At 41.0% G+C, this 14253-nt stretch overlaps 1 protein-coding gene across 5 annotated transcripts in view; it reads left to right on the forward strand.

Annotated features, from left to right (window-relative positions):
* LOC149151947 (SGNH hydrolase-type esterase superfamily protein) overlaps positions 1–14253 on the forward strand; it is a 153744-nt gene that overhangs the window by 25814 nt on the left and 113677 nt on the right. The window lies entirely within an intron of this gene.

Here is a 14253-nt window from a genome sequence, read left to right on the forward strand (position 1 = left end):
ATGAGGACTTCACCAGGAGGGTGGTGGAGCGATTTGATCAGAGGGATCTGGAGACTTATTTAAGAGAGTTGACCCCACTGCGCCAAACAGGCAACCTAGAGTAGTACTTCTCAGATTTTCTGTGGGTGTCAGTGATGGTCCCAGATCTATCCGAGGCAAGGAAGGTGTATACCTTCATTGAGGGCTTGCTTGAGCCTCTGCGTGGACTGGTGAAGTCATGCAAACCCTCCATGCTGCAGGAAGCAATCTTGTGTGCCAGAGAGCTGTAGGGGGCCATCCCCAAGACTAGAGCACCATTTCCTACGCGAACCCCTTTCCCACAAAAGGGGCATGAGATTAGACCTCCACCTTAGAGGACCACACAGGGGAGGGGACAGTTAGATGAGGAGACACAGAAGGACCTCTGGAGGAGGAAGCTGTGCTTCACATGCAGAGAGCCCTGGGCACCAAGCCATCAGTGCACTGTTGGGAGAGCACACTACATTGAGGTTTTTTCTGATAGTGACCAAGAGGACGAGGTGGAGCAGGATTGTGGTGGGGCAGATGGTGAGAGTCCGACAGACAAAGGACCACCACCACCACCTCCACAGGGTGGGGCATCCCTTGCCCCAACAAGGGGAGTTCTCGCTTCCTTATGTGGGATTCCCAAATTTTTGACACTAAGGATTAGAGACACTATACAGGGACAGAGGGTGTCAGTGCTAGTAGACAGTGGGGCTACCCACAATTTCATAGATGCCCAGTTGGTCTAGAGGAGGGGCCTCACCATAGCAGAGTTCGAGGGCTTCTCAGTCCCAGTACTGGGTGCTCGTACCATATAGTGTACTAGATATGTGCCCTCCTTGACAATAGTTATAGGGAACTACTCGATGATTGACCATTTCTTTGTGGTCAATGTGCTAGACACCAATGTGGTGATGGGTGTCCAGTGGCTGTATTGCCTTGGGCAAGTCACGACAGATTGGATGAAACTGGAGATGGAGTTCATTGGTTATAACAAATCATCATCAACTTGTTAGGATCTCTGACATTATCAACATCATCTCATCATCAACCACTAGTTGGAATCTCTAACACACTGTCATCATCAACTTGTAGACATCTTCGACATCAACATCATCAACATCCGATAGTGGCCATATCCGGGGCGGTACCAATCCCATGGCAATGTCTACAACATATTAGGATTCATTCCTCTAGAGTGACTGGTCCTCAAATCCCATGGCCTCTTCCTAGGCCAAAATGCTGAGACCCTCAACTAGCAAGCAATCACTCACCCTTATTGGTGAGCACTCTGGGCCAAGACCTCACTCAACCCCTCTTGGTTGGTGATCAAGGGCTAGATGTTGAAAGGACCTCACTCCACCCTACTCGGTGTGTGCTCAGGGTCCAAGTTCCCACTCCACCATTCCTGGTAATGATCCTAGATAGGGATTTATCCATAGACCTTAGAGTCTTTCTTGTTCAAGCACCCTTTCATACTAGAGTTTATGTTATCACTTGATTAGGGTCCACATGCTAAAGGACCCCACCTAGCTTTCCCTGTTGAGCACTCTAGGCCTTTCAGACCATGTTGCAGATATATCAACACTCCCTCTCAACGAGAGGGGTAATCTCCACTAGCCCCAACTTGTCTCTGAAGTACACAAACTTATCCTTGGGTAATGGCTTTGTCAGAATATCAACTGCCTACTCATCGGTGGAGACGTACTTGAGCCTTATTGCTCTCCTCTGCACCATGTCACAGATGTAGTGGTACTTGATCCCAAGGTGCCTCGACTTGTCATCCTGCTGTCACTTGTACCTGATCAATTAGTCTTGCAAGCCATAATCATACTGCTTCATAGCTCGCCTTTCAAGCCGCAACATACTTGACTTGTGAGTGCAACATATGTCTTGGTACCTGTTTATCCACAAGATCAGAGCCCAATTAGAACCAATATACATACTCTCTTTGTTTTCAGCACTCCATGCCCTATAGTTGAACTTTTCTATTTGAGACATCTCTCAAACCATAATTGACTATGCCATGACCAACTACACCATGCTGGTAGTTCAACACATGTTGAGCTCAACCATGAACTGTTCTGTTTCCTTTTCTTAATCCATCATCCTTTCCGGATGTTTTACCTAAAACAACTCCTATCATAGCAATCTTGATTTGCTCCCTTTGACATTGATGTTATTAGCTCTATTGTTAAGATCTTTCATCTTGAATTCAGAGGTTCATCTTCCTCTGAAGTTGAGCAAGGGCTCTTGGAGAAACCTCTTTTGCTAGATCAAATTTTCCGGTTAATGCAACTTCATTTTGACACATGAGCTCTTCTGCTTTCATTAGAGAATATAGGACTTTGATCCATCAATCCTAGAGGAGTTTGTACAAAGCCTTCCTTTACAAGCATAAGACTTATTCATATACCTCACAAGCTTGAGGTAGCTCATATGTACACTTCTTCTTTCATCAAAGAAGACGATCTTTGCATCCATTACAGTAATAGTAGAAATCATAAATACAATAAACTTTCAACAGAAGTGTACCTGTCAAGACGTTCCTTCATAGTCTCCTCCCTCTTGTTGAAGTGATCCTTAGCTTTGTACTTTATGCCATCCACTGATACTGTCTTGGAAGTCAACATTGACTTCTTTCCGGCATAGATCGAGGCATTCTTCCATCTTGTTGATTTGTCTTCGCCCTTTGAATCTAGATCTCATCTCTCGTCACACATTCCTACTTCTGGGAGGGTCTTCTTGGCGTATCTTTGTTGTTGTTCTTCCATCTGGTACCAAATCTTTGGCTCCTTTATTATGTACCTGCAATCCTCACTAGGAGGCCAAGGAAGAACAATCACAACCAAGCAAAAAATTCAAGAACAAGAGACTATCCACCAGTAGAAATCAACAACATTAGTAATAATCAAATAAGAAAGATAAAATACTTATCTTTTAAGAACATGCCAGTGCCTTCTTGACCTTGCATTCATGTTGTATCTTATCCACATCATCATTCTGATGCTATTCTTTCTTTGCAAAATCTAGGGTTTCTATTTTCAGTGGAAACGTCTAACCCTAGGGATTTATCCATAGACCTTAGAGTCTTTCTTGTTCAAGCACCCTTTCATACTAAAGTTTATGTTAAAATTGGCAACTAGGGCCAAACTCCATGTGGGTCACCTTATTTATGACAACTGATATTTTTCTTGGATTCCTCTCTTCGAGAGGTGTAGGATTGATCTAAAGATAATGTGATTCCGACATGTATTTATGGAGCTATGAATTTATTTGTATTATTTGACAATTTGTCAAGGCTGGCCAGCAACCAAATAACCCCCAGCCCAACCTCAACGTTGCATTTAAATAGAGGAGGCCTCCAGTCATTTGTGACACACATCTCTCATGATCTCTCTCCACTCCTTTGGGTTTGGTGGCAGGAGAGGTCAAGTGGGAGATCTAGCCGCAGTCCTTGAAAGGAGATCTAGCCCTAGCCACAGGTCTAAAGAAGCCCTAATCCGCTATCTAAAGGAGGCCCTAAACTACAGTTAAGAGAGGCCTAATTCGTAGCAAGAAGGAGGCCTTATATGCAGTCTAGAGAGAGGCCTAAGACGCAGCAAAGGAGGCCTAATACGCAGCTCAAAGAGAGACCTAGCTGCTGTCACCTAGCCGCTGTCATAATGAAGCCCTAGCCACAGTCAATGAAGCCCTAGCTGCAGATTATGAAGCCCTAACCGCAGCAAGAAAAGGAGAGACCTAGCCGCAGCAAGAGGAGACCTAGCCACAGCAAAAGGAGCCCTATAACAGCGTGAAGGAGTCTAGAAAAATCAGTGTGGTAATTCTGTGATAAAGCCACATTGCTGTAGGTGACAGCGTGGTCTATTTCAGGGCTGTTTGGGCATGATAGGGCTGTTCTTGAGCTCGGTTTGCAGGGCAGAAGAAGCCGCAGAAAAGAGGAGCAAGGGACTGTTGTTTAAGGGCTGATTGGGGCACTGATTGAGGGGACCGAAGTTACAGTCCACTGCTGGGCTAGGCCGCAGGCCATAGCCAGCAGTTGGAGGCCTTTAGGAGCTGTGTTCAGGGAGGATAGCAGCCCTATAAGGCAGCGTATAGTTGGAGGGACTGTATGAAGGAAAGCCACAATCAATAGGTGGGCTGTTGGGTGTGTTTAGGGTGCTGTAGCAGACAGAGTTTGTGCCCTAACCAGTGACCAGGTTTGCCAAGAAAAGCACCAGTCCTTGAAGCATGTAAAAGGTGCCAGATTAGCAGCTTTGACATAATCAGTGATGCAGCGTAGGAAGGAGGGTCTTATGGAAGGAAAGCCGCAGTACTCTGGGTGATTGGTTGAGCTGTTCTAGGGCTATCATCTGTGGTGTCAGAATTGCAACCTCATTGTGTCATCTTCATGGTGAAGATCTCTGATGTCTGATCTCCTATTTGGCAAGTCAGCATTGACTTTAAATCATTTGTACTATCTCTCTCTGCTGAACTATTGAAGAATATAAGAAGATTTGATCAAGGGTTTCCCCACATTGGGGTTTGTCCCTCGCTGGTGCCACATCTTGTGTCCTCTTGTCTTGGCTTGTCTTCTACTGTCTATGTTTATGTTCTATCTGCATTTTACTATCATGCTAATGTGATTGCTAAACTGAACATTGATATTGGGCTAACTAAGAAATTGAAGTAAATTGCTCTTAAGCATAGAACATACCAAAATTAACAGTTTACAAACCCTAGATCTATCATGTTATCCTTGTCATTGATCAACCAACTATCTTGAGCCAAGTAGCTTGACTTTAAGACATTGTAGCAGCAGGAAACTTCAAGACGGATCAAGACAATATATCTTCATTCATATGCAAATGGCTTTCTTCAAGAGAGCTTTTGATTTCTATTCTTGGAGAGGGACTCAGCCTCTTTATGAGTGACAGTGATGTTTTCTTTTTTCTTTTAAGACTGAGTATACAGCAAATACTCTGTATGCAAAGCAACACAAGGGAAGCATATGTTCGATATGTCTCTTACAGCTCAAGTTATGGCGTTGTCATTTCTTTATGTCACATACAAGACTGTGCATCAACAATGAAGGAGCCTCATCCTGTCTGTTCCTTTTGAAGATTTCTTATTTCCATAATATTGCACTGATGAGATCTTTCAAGTCATGCTGAACCTTAACATGTATAAGATTTAACCATTTATGGTTCCTTTCCCTAACTCCTCTAACTGTAATTTGCCAGAGATTGTATGTTACTGTTCCTTGAAAGATGACTTGGCAACTCTTAGTGTTTTTAGCAATGTCTTTCTTCTGAGCACATAATAAATCAGCTTACTCCAAATTTGTGATACGATCATCACTTTCCTTTGCCAGAACTTCATTGATCTGGAGATCAATAGTTCTAATGGAAAGCTCTCATGCAAAACTCACAGCAGATCTATATTCGGTCCTTATTGACAATTATGTTGACAGGCCTAAGAATGTGCCAAAGGGAACCTTTGATCTTGGACGAAATTTTAAATAATAAAGTATATCTTATTATCTGATATTTCAAGTGACAATCGTCGCTTCATTTTTCAGACCTTAATCTTGTCAACTGTAATATGACGTGCAGATCTTGTGAAAATAGTAACCTTGCTGGCTTAGTATGTCGGTGCAAGAACATTTCAAAATTTCTTCTTCTCGTAGACGAAACCCATATGAATCACAAAGACAAACCTTGAGTCACATCAAAAGTGTAGACAGGCTTATTCCTGAAGTAGTTGGAATTTCTGAGATATGTTAAGAGATTTCTTCGTCCTTCAGAGATTCTGCCTTGATGCCTTAGATCTTCATCTTTTCTGAGGATTTCAGTCTTGACATTAACATAAGCTTCATTAGGATTTTGGATCTTCTGAGGTCCTTAGTCATATCCTTTTTCTTGACTGTAAATTTCTCTGCTGTCATTTGTGAACCTTCATGATCTTAACCTGAGGCTGATCCAGCAACAATTTTTCTAAGAATTTTGGATTACCATACAGACTTACTGAAACTTGAAGGAATTCAATCAAAGGCCTGATTTGACTTGATATTTAGGGCCCTCGCTCTTATTCCATGTTGATTTTGAAGGTGTCTTTCAATCTGATAATTATTTTTGATATTTTCACATTCTTATTAACATTTCATCATTCAGTAATTTCACAGAAAGACATCAACCATATAACATATCAGTACATCCAGATCATAAAGAGACAGTCCACACAAAGAGCACAGAGATTTACCCTGGGAAAACCCTTAAAGGGAAAAACCCAACAACCTTTTTCAGTAGAGATTTCTTTAATTCAATAGGGACACATCTAAGTCAACAGCTAGGTCAAACGTTGTCCATGGTCCATCCTCCTAGTCAAGTCATAGGCTGCTCACGAGGATAATCATCTAGATCTGCCTCAGACGCTACCTTCTTTCTCACTGGTCTGCCTCAGAAATACCCTTTTCACAGCCTCCATAGACCTCTGAATACATGCCTCAACCCATACAGATATATCTCAGAGAATGCGAGCTTCCTGCACCTTTGTATTCCTCAAATCAAACCCTACTACCACAGATGCGAGCTTCAAATGTTAGCCAATCCACTGAATCAAAGTAGGCCATACCAACTGCCTCAGGAAAGCATAGAAACTGCCTTAGAAAACCATACAAACTGCCTCAGGAAATGCGAGCTTTCTTGGCCAGGTAAGCTGACTTGCTGCCTCAGATCAGCGGGATTCTTGTGCCTTAGATATCCCTTTGTTAGCCTCAGAATAGGCTCTCCTTACTGCCTCAGACCTTCCCTTTGCATGCCTCCATATGCTGCCTCAGAGATATGACATTCTCTGCCTCAGACCTTGCTCATACACCTCAGAAGATGCGAACTAGTCGCTTGGCCAGATGGGAGAGCAAATAGGCGCTTTGTATAGTTTTTCCCTTGGCTGAATGGATGTGTCTCTTGGATGAAGCCGATATGAATAATTAGAGGGCTGACTTGACTAGGAGGAGGTCGACCTTAATTTTGGACCAAAAACCTTAATTCAAAAATTCAAATTTCTTCCTTTGAAAGTCACCATGGAACTTTGTCTCAAAATAATTTTTCTTTTGACTCTTAGCATTAAAATATGCTTTACAAATTCATAATGACTCAAACATACATTATGAAGACCAACCATAGTTACAAAAATCAACACCTAGTACGCTCCTTAGTGATCTTGGCCTGTGCCACTTCCTCAACCATAGCTAGAGGAGGTGGGGTGAGCCTTGTCCCTTCCTCAAACAACTTGTGCCCATGAGTTAATATGTGTTTTTGTTTATTGTTTGAAGGTGGTCTGCTGGGTTCAAATCTCCTCATGTTTGTTTTCAAGGTTAAGAATTTTTGTGTGCAAATCATCATTTGATGGGTGAAAGGCTTCTTGCAATTTGTTATCATTCAACAATTTTTTGAGGGATAGATTCTCTGACTCCACCTTGGAGTCTCTAATTGAGAGAATGAGCACCTTTGACTAGTCCATCCTTTTTGCAAAACTATGAAGTTGGGATGCTAATAATATTGGATTTGTTGAAAGAGCTCCCATGCTACTTGGATCGAGGTTGTGTTTGAGACTATTTGTGGATTTTGTTTTGTTGTGTATCCAATCCACAAATTAGTGTTAGGGTATTGTTGTACTCCATCAAATCTGCCTGTATGATTGGATATGTGGTTACCTTAATTGACTTGAAGTGAGCTGCTATTGTTGAGGGATTGATAGAGGGACATATGGTTTGTGGACATAGGTGTGAGAGGTGGCCGCTTGTGTAAGGGAACACAATAGGAATGGTGATGAAGGGGAGTTGAATAGCGTCAAGGGTGGGAAGGAAATGGGGGGCTGAGGGGGAGGTGTCAGGAGGAAGGGAGTGAAGGGATGGAGAGGAGGGGAGTAATTAATATTGTTGGAGAAAGGGCGTAGGCATGAAGGAGATGGATGCAGAGAAGCGCATATTAAGAGCCATGTTGGAAAAGTGAATGAGGGCGTAGAGATGCTCCTGACAACATCTAGACACCATGGTAGTGAATCCATCTCAATGACAACATGGTGGCTTTATTTGTTAACCCACATGAATATCTCCTTGTGTGCCTATTTCAATTTGTCACTATAGCTTATAAATCCCTTGTGTGCTTGGGTTGATGCAATGGTGGATGAGAACTTGATGGGGTCTTGAGGGTTGAGAATCTTAAGAGTAAGACAATTATGGTGATGATGATTCGTGCCACGTGGTGACAGTGACTCCAGGGTGTAGTGGTGATAACTACTCGATGGCAGTGAATAAGGGTGGCTTGAGGGCAGGGGATGATAGTGGCTCATAATCTTGTTCTTGGATGATTATGGGAAGGTTTTATAGTGTTTTCTCTTGCGCTTGTTTTTATTAATATCTAGAGAGAGGATGATCTTCTAGTGTTGCATGGTGTACTTAGTACTTAATGATGACATGTAGGTTCATTGCAAAATTCCATTTCAATCACCCCTCAATTTTTTGAGTTAAGTATAAAGAGAATGTGAGTGTGGATTTTTTGCAAGAACATATTCTTGGTGATCCTTGTTGCCTCAAAATCTAGTAGGTCTTGTGAGAGGCATCACAAGGCAAAAGCTAGAGTATGACACAACAACGAGGTGGATGCCACTATCACCTCAACACTCCACCTCCCGCGCTTTAGTTGAATTTCAACGCACTGGAGGCTTCATGGTATAGGTCACCTAAGGGTATTTGAGGTTAACAGGATCAAGGTGACACTTTGGAAGGCTATATCAGGGTACTTCACACTAGGAACATGGCACAATTCTTTGTAGTAAGAAATATCATGCCTATGAAACAACTTATGAGATAAGGCTTGTAGCCTAGGATTTTCACGATGCAGCTCAAAAATGGCACATCTAGGCATACAAGCAAAGGGAAAAGGTTTGTTTGCAAGATATGATCAACAAATAAAATGACAAACCTTCAAATGGCCCCAAGTTGAAGATTTATGTAGAATTAGGGTTTCACAAGGCCTAGAATTGCCTAGGGTTGATGACGTCAGCCCTAGGGAGACACTTCAGAAAATGAAAATTGTTAGCTTTTGATGTTATAAGGCTCAACGAGGTAAAAGAGTCCAAAATTAGGTCAAACGCTCAAACCTTAGTTGAATTCAGCTTGAGCCCTAACCTTAACAACTTTCCTTGAAGGGCCGAAATTTTAGGAAGAGAGGAAATGGGTAAAATTTTAAGGTTTTTGATCTTCAAGATGGTTTCTAGTGCCTTCTATCTACTTGGGTGATAGAGTCTTAGGAACTTTAATCATGGAAATATTAAACCCTTGAAGGGAGTAAAGGGAAACCCAAGGTTTTCACTTACTAACCCTAGCTATCACTTTATGAGGGGAGAAATTCACTAGAAAAATGCTCTCTAGGAGGTTTTCTAGGGAGTTCAAGGATACAATATTAAAGCATGCAAAAATTACCAAACATTTCATATAAACATAAGCATTTAGACAAGGAACATAGAAACCCTAGCAATATTCCATTACATGCAATAACCATAAAATATATTCAACAAAAGTACTCACAATATATCCAAGAACATGCCTTCTTTCAATCCCAAAATGATGTCTCGACTCTCGACAATAAGCATTAGTCCCCAACAGAGAAAATCCACAAAAGATCACATGTCCACAAAGTAGCGAAGGAAAAAAGGCTAGGCCAAATTCTCTTTAAGAGAGGATGAATTCCACACAAATGATGATGAATAAATGAGATAGGTAATCCTCTATTTATATGAGGTTTGCCTCTTCTAATTTATGACTAAAATCCTTTACACAAGTTTGATTTTTGAGTGGACAAAAAGTAAAATTGGGTTACAAGCCAACCCATTAGCTTAACAACAAGATATGCCAAAATAAGCCCATAGCCATAAACCTAAGAGAGTGATGATTTCATGCCCTTTTATGGCTCCAAATACTCCATCAAGGCAAAGGCAAGGCTGAAAATGTCTCCAAGCATCATGACCATCCTCCATTTGAGGAAAATCCTAAAATAAAGCCTCAAAGCAGCTCCAAGGGTCTAATATCCAGCTATGGGTGTTGCATGCCATCTCCATGGGTGCCAAGTAGGCAACATGGTGACTCCTCTCTACACCGTTGGGGCTCCATCAGGTACAAGAAGCCCTCCTCAATCATCCTAGGGATGACAATCCTCGTTTGGGCCTTGGATAATGGCATGCCCATCAAGTAGTGTCATGGCCAGCCTGGGCTATGCTGGGTTCAATGGTACTTCATCAAGAATCCTCCATTCTAAGCATGAAAAGCTCAACGCTATAGCTCTTGGGGGTGCTCTATTATGTATATCAATTGCTCAAGTCATCAAAAAGCTTAACACTCTGCTATTAATGGGCAATGTTGCATCTGTTAAGTCATCATGCTCTCCCAAAATGTAATGTATGGCCTGGGCATCATGTGGAGTAAGGTGCCCTGAAGGTTTTTGCTACTTTGGACCACCTAGCAAAACCAAATCAAACTCAAGTGAAAGCAACCTTTCATTAGAGAGTAGGATCATAAATGCATATAAGTTGACCATACTTAAGTGTTAAGGGCATATTAATAAAATCCAAATCAGCTTCAAATATCTAACTAGACCAAGTGTCGTAAAAATGTTCCCTACCTTTGTAGGGGTGGCTAAGTAGTCAATCCTATTAGGTGCTTCCTAGTGTAGTAGGAATTGTCCCCCAACCCCCACAGATCAGAACCTGGAAACACGAACCATGTGGATTCGTGGGTAGAACAACTCTTTGCCCAAAAAATTGCGGTTCCTGGACTTGTCGGAACTGTGATGGTTCCGTTCTTGATTTGACAGGCCGAATCGTGGTTTTGACACATCTCCAAAAACAATCACATGGTTTTGTAGGGCACTTTTTTTTGGAATTGTGGAACTGCTATGTGAGGAACCATGCTTCCCAGACATTGCCAAGGTGCTCCCTTGATGCTCCCTTGATGCTTCCTAGATGCTCCCTAATGCTAATGTTAAATTCTTAAAGTAAAAGTGACATTCTCGTTTAACTTTCATTTTCATCCATTTACTTAAATTTTTAACATTACCATGAAATGACTCAGAAAGTTTGAGAGTGGTTCCAACCTCATCGAACTTGATATGGAGAGAATAGAATTTCATATCCCATTCAAAATTCAATAGGCTTAACAGTTTTCAGGATTTCAGGATCAATAGGATTGTGACATTCCATTAGATTGTATCATGTATGAGGGTATGTGATTAGCATTTAATCAAGAACACCAAGTCCTATATGTACCCCAGTGTTGGTGGTGTTGATTGTTGAACTCCTTTGTCATGGCCTTAGCAAAAATGTACCCTTCACTCAATTCAAAATCATTGATTAGACACGTTAAGCTTTTTCTAACATATTTTGAGGATTGGATTAGGCTGTTTGATCAAAATTGGGCACTGTTGACTAATATCCCTTGAGAATCGAGGTATAGGCGAAGGCTACACAAGAAGAGAAGAATCTAGATTCTAGATGATTGATGCTCGAATAATCAATCATTAATGTACTATGGATGCCATTTCTATCTTGATTTGTGTACAATATGCATGCCTTGATATATTCTACAACTAATTTGGCATTATATATATATATATATATATATATATATCATTGCATTTATATTCAAAAAAACATCTAGAATGCCAAATTAGTTGTAGAATATATCAAAGCATATATATATACGCTATGGGACAGTTTGCTTCTGACGATTTTTGGAAAATGACGCTTTCGACGCTTTGCTTCCAAAAAAGGCACTTGCTTTGTCCCTGCTTCGTGCAACATTGGTGCCAAAGGGGAGGTGGCATTTCCAAGGTCAATCCTTCAGTCAATAGGTGTTGATGAAAGTAAGTGGCAATGGAGGGGAAAGACTTCATGGCCAAGTGCTATGGTCAGGGGACCAACTAATGGGAGTCCAGATCCTAAGAGTATAGATGTAATAGAGGGAGCAATCTTGGATGCATGAGTTAACCTGCTTGGCCTACTTTTTTCACCCCTTTGGTGCACCTTTTACTTTTTTTTGATAGTGCTTTGTATTTCGGTGCATAGCTCAAGGATCAAAGCTTGCTCTTTATGATATAGCATTTTGTTTTACCTCTTAAGATGCGGCAATTTATTGCTCATTAGAGTTGGGACATGCAAGGGTTTCTTTTGATGAAATGAAGCATCAAGTGCTCAAGAACCTGGTGATGGCTATGAGGAGGGTAGAGTTCACGCTAGGCTTTTTCCCATATGCTAACTTATGTCCCAACCATCTTTTGCATTTTAAATTTTCTTTTTCTTTCATTGTGGCATTCTTGTGCTTTTTCATTCTTTTAGCTGCATTAACCTCCAGGGCAATGTTTCCCGACACTACTCAAGGACGTGGATAAGAGAGTGCAAAATCCCAATGAACCAGTGACAATCAACTTGAAGAATGGAGATGATATCAAAGGGTGATATTGTGACATGGAAAATATTAAGTATGATAAGGGAGAATGGACATGCTATTTCAATCCATGTCTTCCATGTAGTGCCCCTCCTATAACCCAAGGGCCTTAAGGGAGGTTCCACTGGATTAGGGCTAAAGATGCCCTTGGTAAGGTGAAAGAAAAAATTTACAGTCAAGATTGGTCAATCATCCAGATCGCCACTTTATCCATGCTAAATGTCCAAAACATTAAGTAAAAACATCGGATTGCAAAATGATCAAAGCACCTGTTGAGTGGTAGTCCACCCTCATCCAAGAGGAATAATGGTGGTGAGAGTTGTATGACTGGTGCAAATAGTGGAGGCACTGGCATATCATCATCAATAAACAAATGTGTAGGGTTGTTGGCTGGCTAGCTGTTCAATATAGGAGAAAAAGTTTTCTCCTATAGGGTTACCCATTTTTGTGGGTAACAATCCCTGTGTCACTTTTGTCAATTACTTATGTTGTTGTGATCCCCTAGTCACTTTTGTCAAATACTAATGTTGTTGTGATTCCCATGGTGTTAGAGACTTTTAAGGACAAATAGGGGATTATCAAAGGTTTGTTTAGAACTTTACCAAATTTGGTTACTCCCTACCAACGAAGACTATCACATTCCAATGTGGTGAAGCCCAGCAACAAGCATTCTAGATTCTTAATGTTGATTGTATTATGAGTTTTTGAGACTAGAGGAGAAAAGGATAAGATTTAGTGGGAAGATGATCAAACAGGATTAGGTGAAAAGGGATAAGGTATCTATTTTTGAAGAATATTGAGAGATGTGAAAGAAATTAAGGAAGAGTTTAAGAGTTATGGTGTTAACACCAGGTTTGGTTGTAACATCAACACCAACAAAATAATTAGAAACTGCACCAGAGAACTCTAACAGGCTATCTAATAAAGCAAGACTCTTAAGGCTAAACCAGGGTCATGCCATTTTTCATCCAAGTAGGGCCGCGAGTCATGTTGGCTGTCAAGGCTAAAGGTTTTTGGAACAATCTCAGTGCTTCTTGTGTGAAAGCATAAGTCAAGAAATATGGAAGAAGACCATTATAGGGTTATTTTCTTGATGTAAAAACCATTAATATCCTTGATGTTGGTCACAATGAGTGCTCATTTCCATGGTAGATATGGTTCACACAAGTCCTTTTGTTGTTCATAAGATTTTAACATTGGTTATTAAGGATATTTACTCCACAATGTTTATTCTATGATCTTTCTTTGTATGATATATTGACAAGTGAAGGGAAGCTCAAATCATAATGTAGTTGCCTAAAGTCTGTCATACATGAAGGGAAGTTGAGAGATTTTACTTGTTTTATGCTGCCAGGGAGTGGTTACAATGTACACTATTTTGTTGGGGTTTGCGTGGTCTCAGAAACCAACAGGTTCAGATAAAAGCATTTTTTGACATCATACTCTCAGTTGTGATTGCATTTTACCCTATTAATAATTTACCAAGTACTTTGATCAATGCCTCATTTTGAGTAAACCTAATGTATCAAAAGGACCTGTGAATTTTGAAATCAATGTATTTTGGAGCACGGTGTATTTCTTCACAAAATCCTTTCTGCCTACGTTTCACATCCAAAAGAGGATCCATCTTCAGGACAAAGATTGAAGAAAGATGGATCCTCTTTTGGATTCGAAACGTCGACAACTTTCAAATATCACTGTGGAAAATCCAAACTCTCTATCTTCAAGAACAAACCAGAGTACTCTAAAATCTACCTTTCTGCCTTTTCAGA

This window comes from Pinus tabuliformis, chromosome 9 (assembly GCF_031772625.1).
Source record: "Pinus tabuliformis cultivar Carrire ecotype Pingquan chromosome 9, CPIR1, whole genome shotgun sequence".
NCBI classification, from domain to species: Eukaryota; Viridiplantae; Streptophyta; class Pinopsida; order Pinales; family Pinaceae; genus Pinus; species Pinus tabuliformis.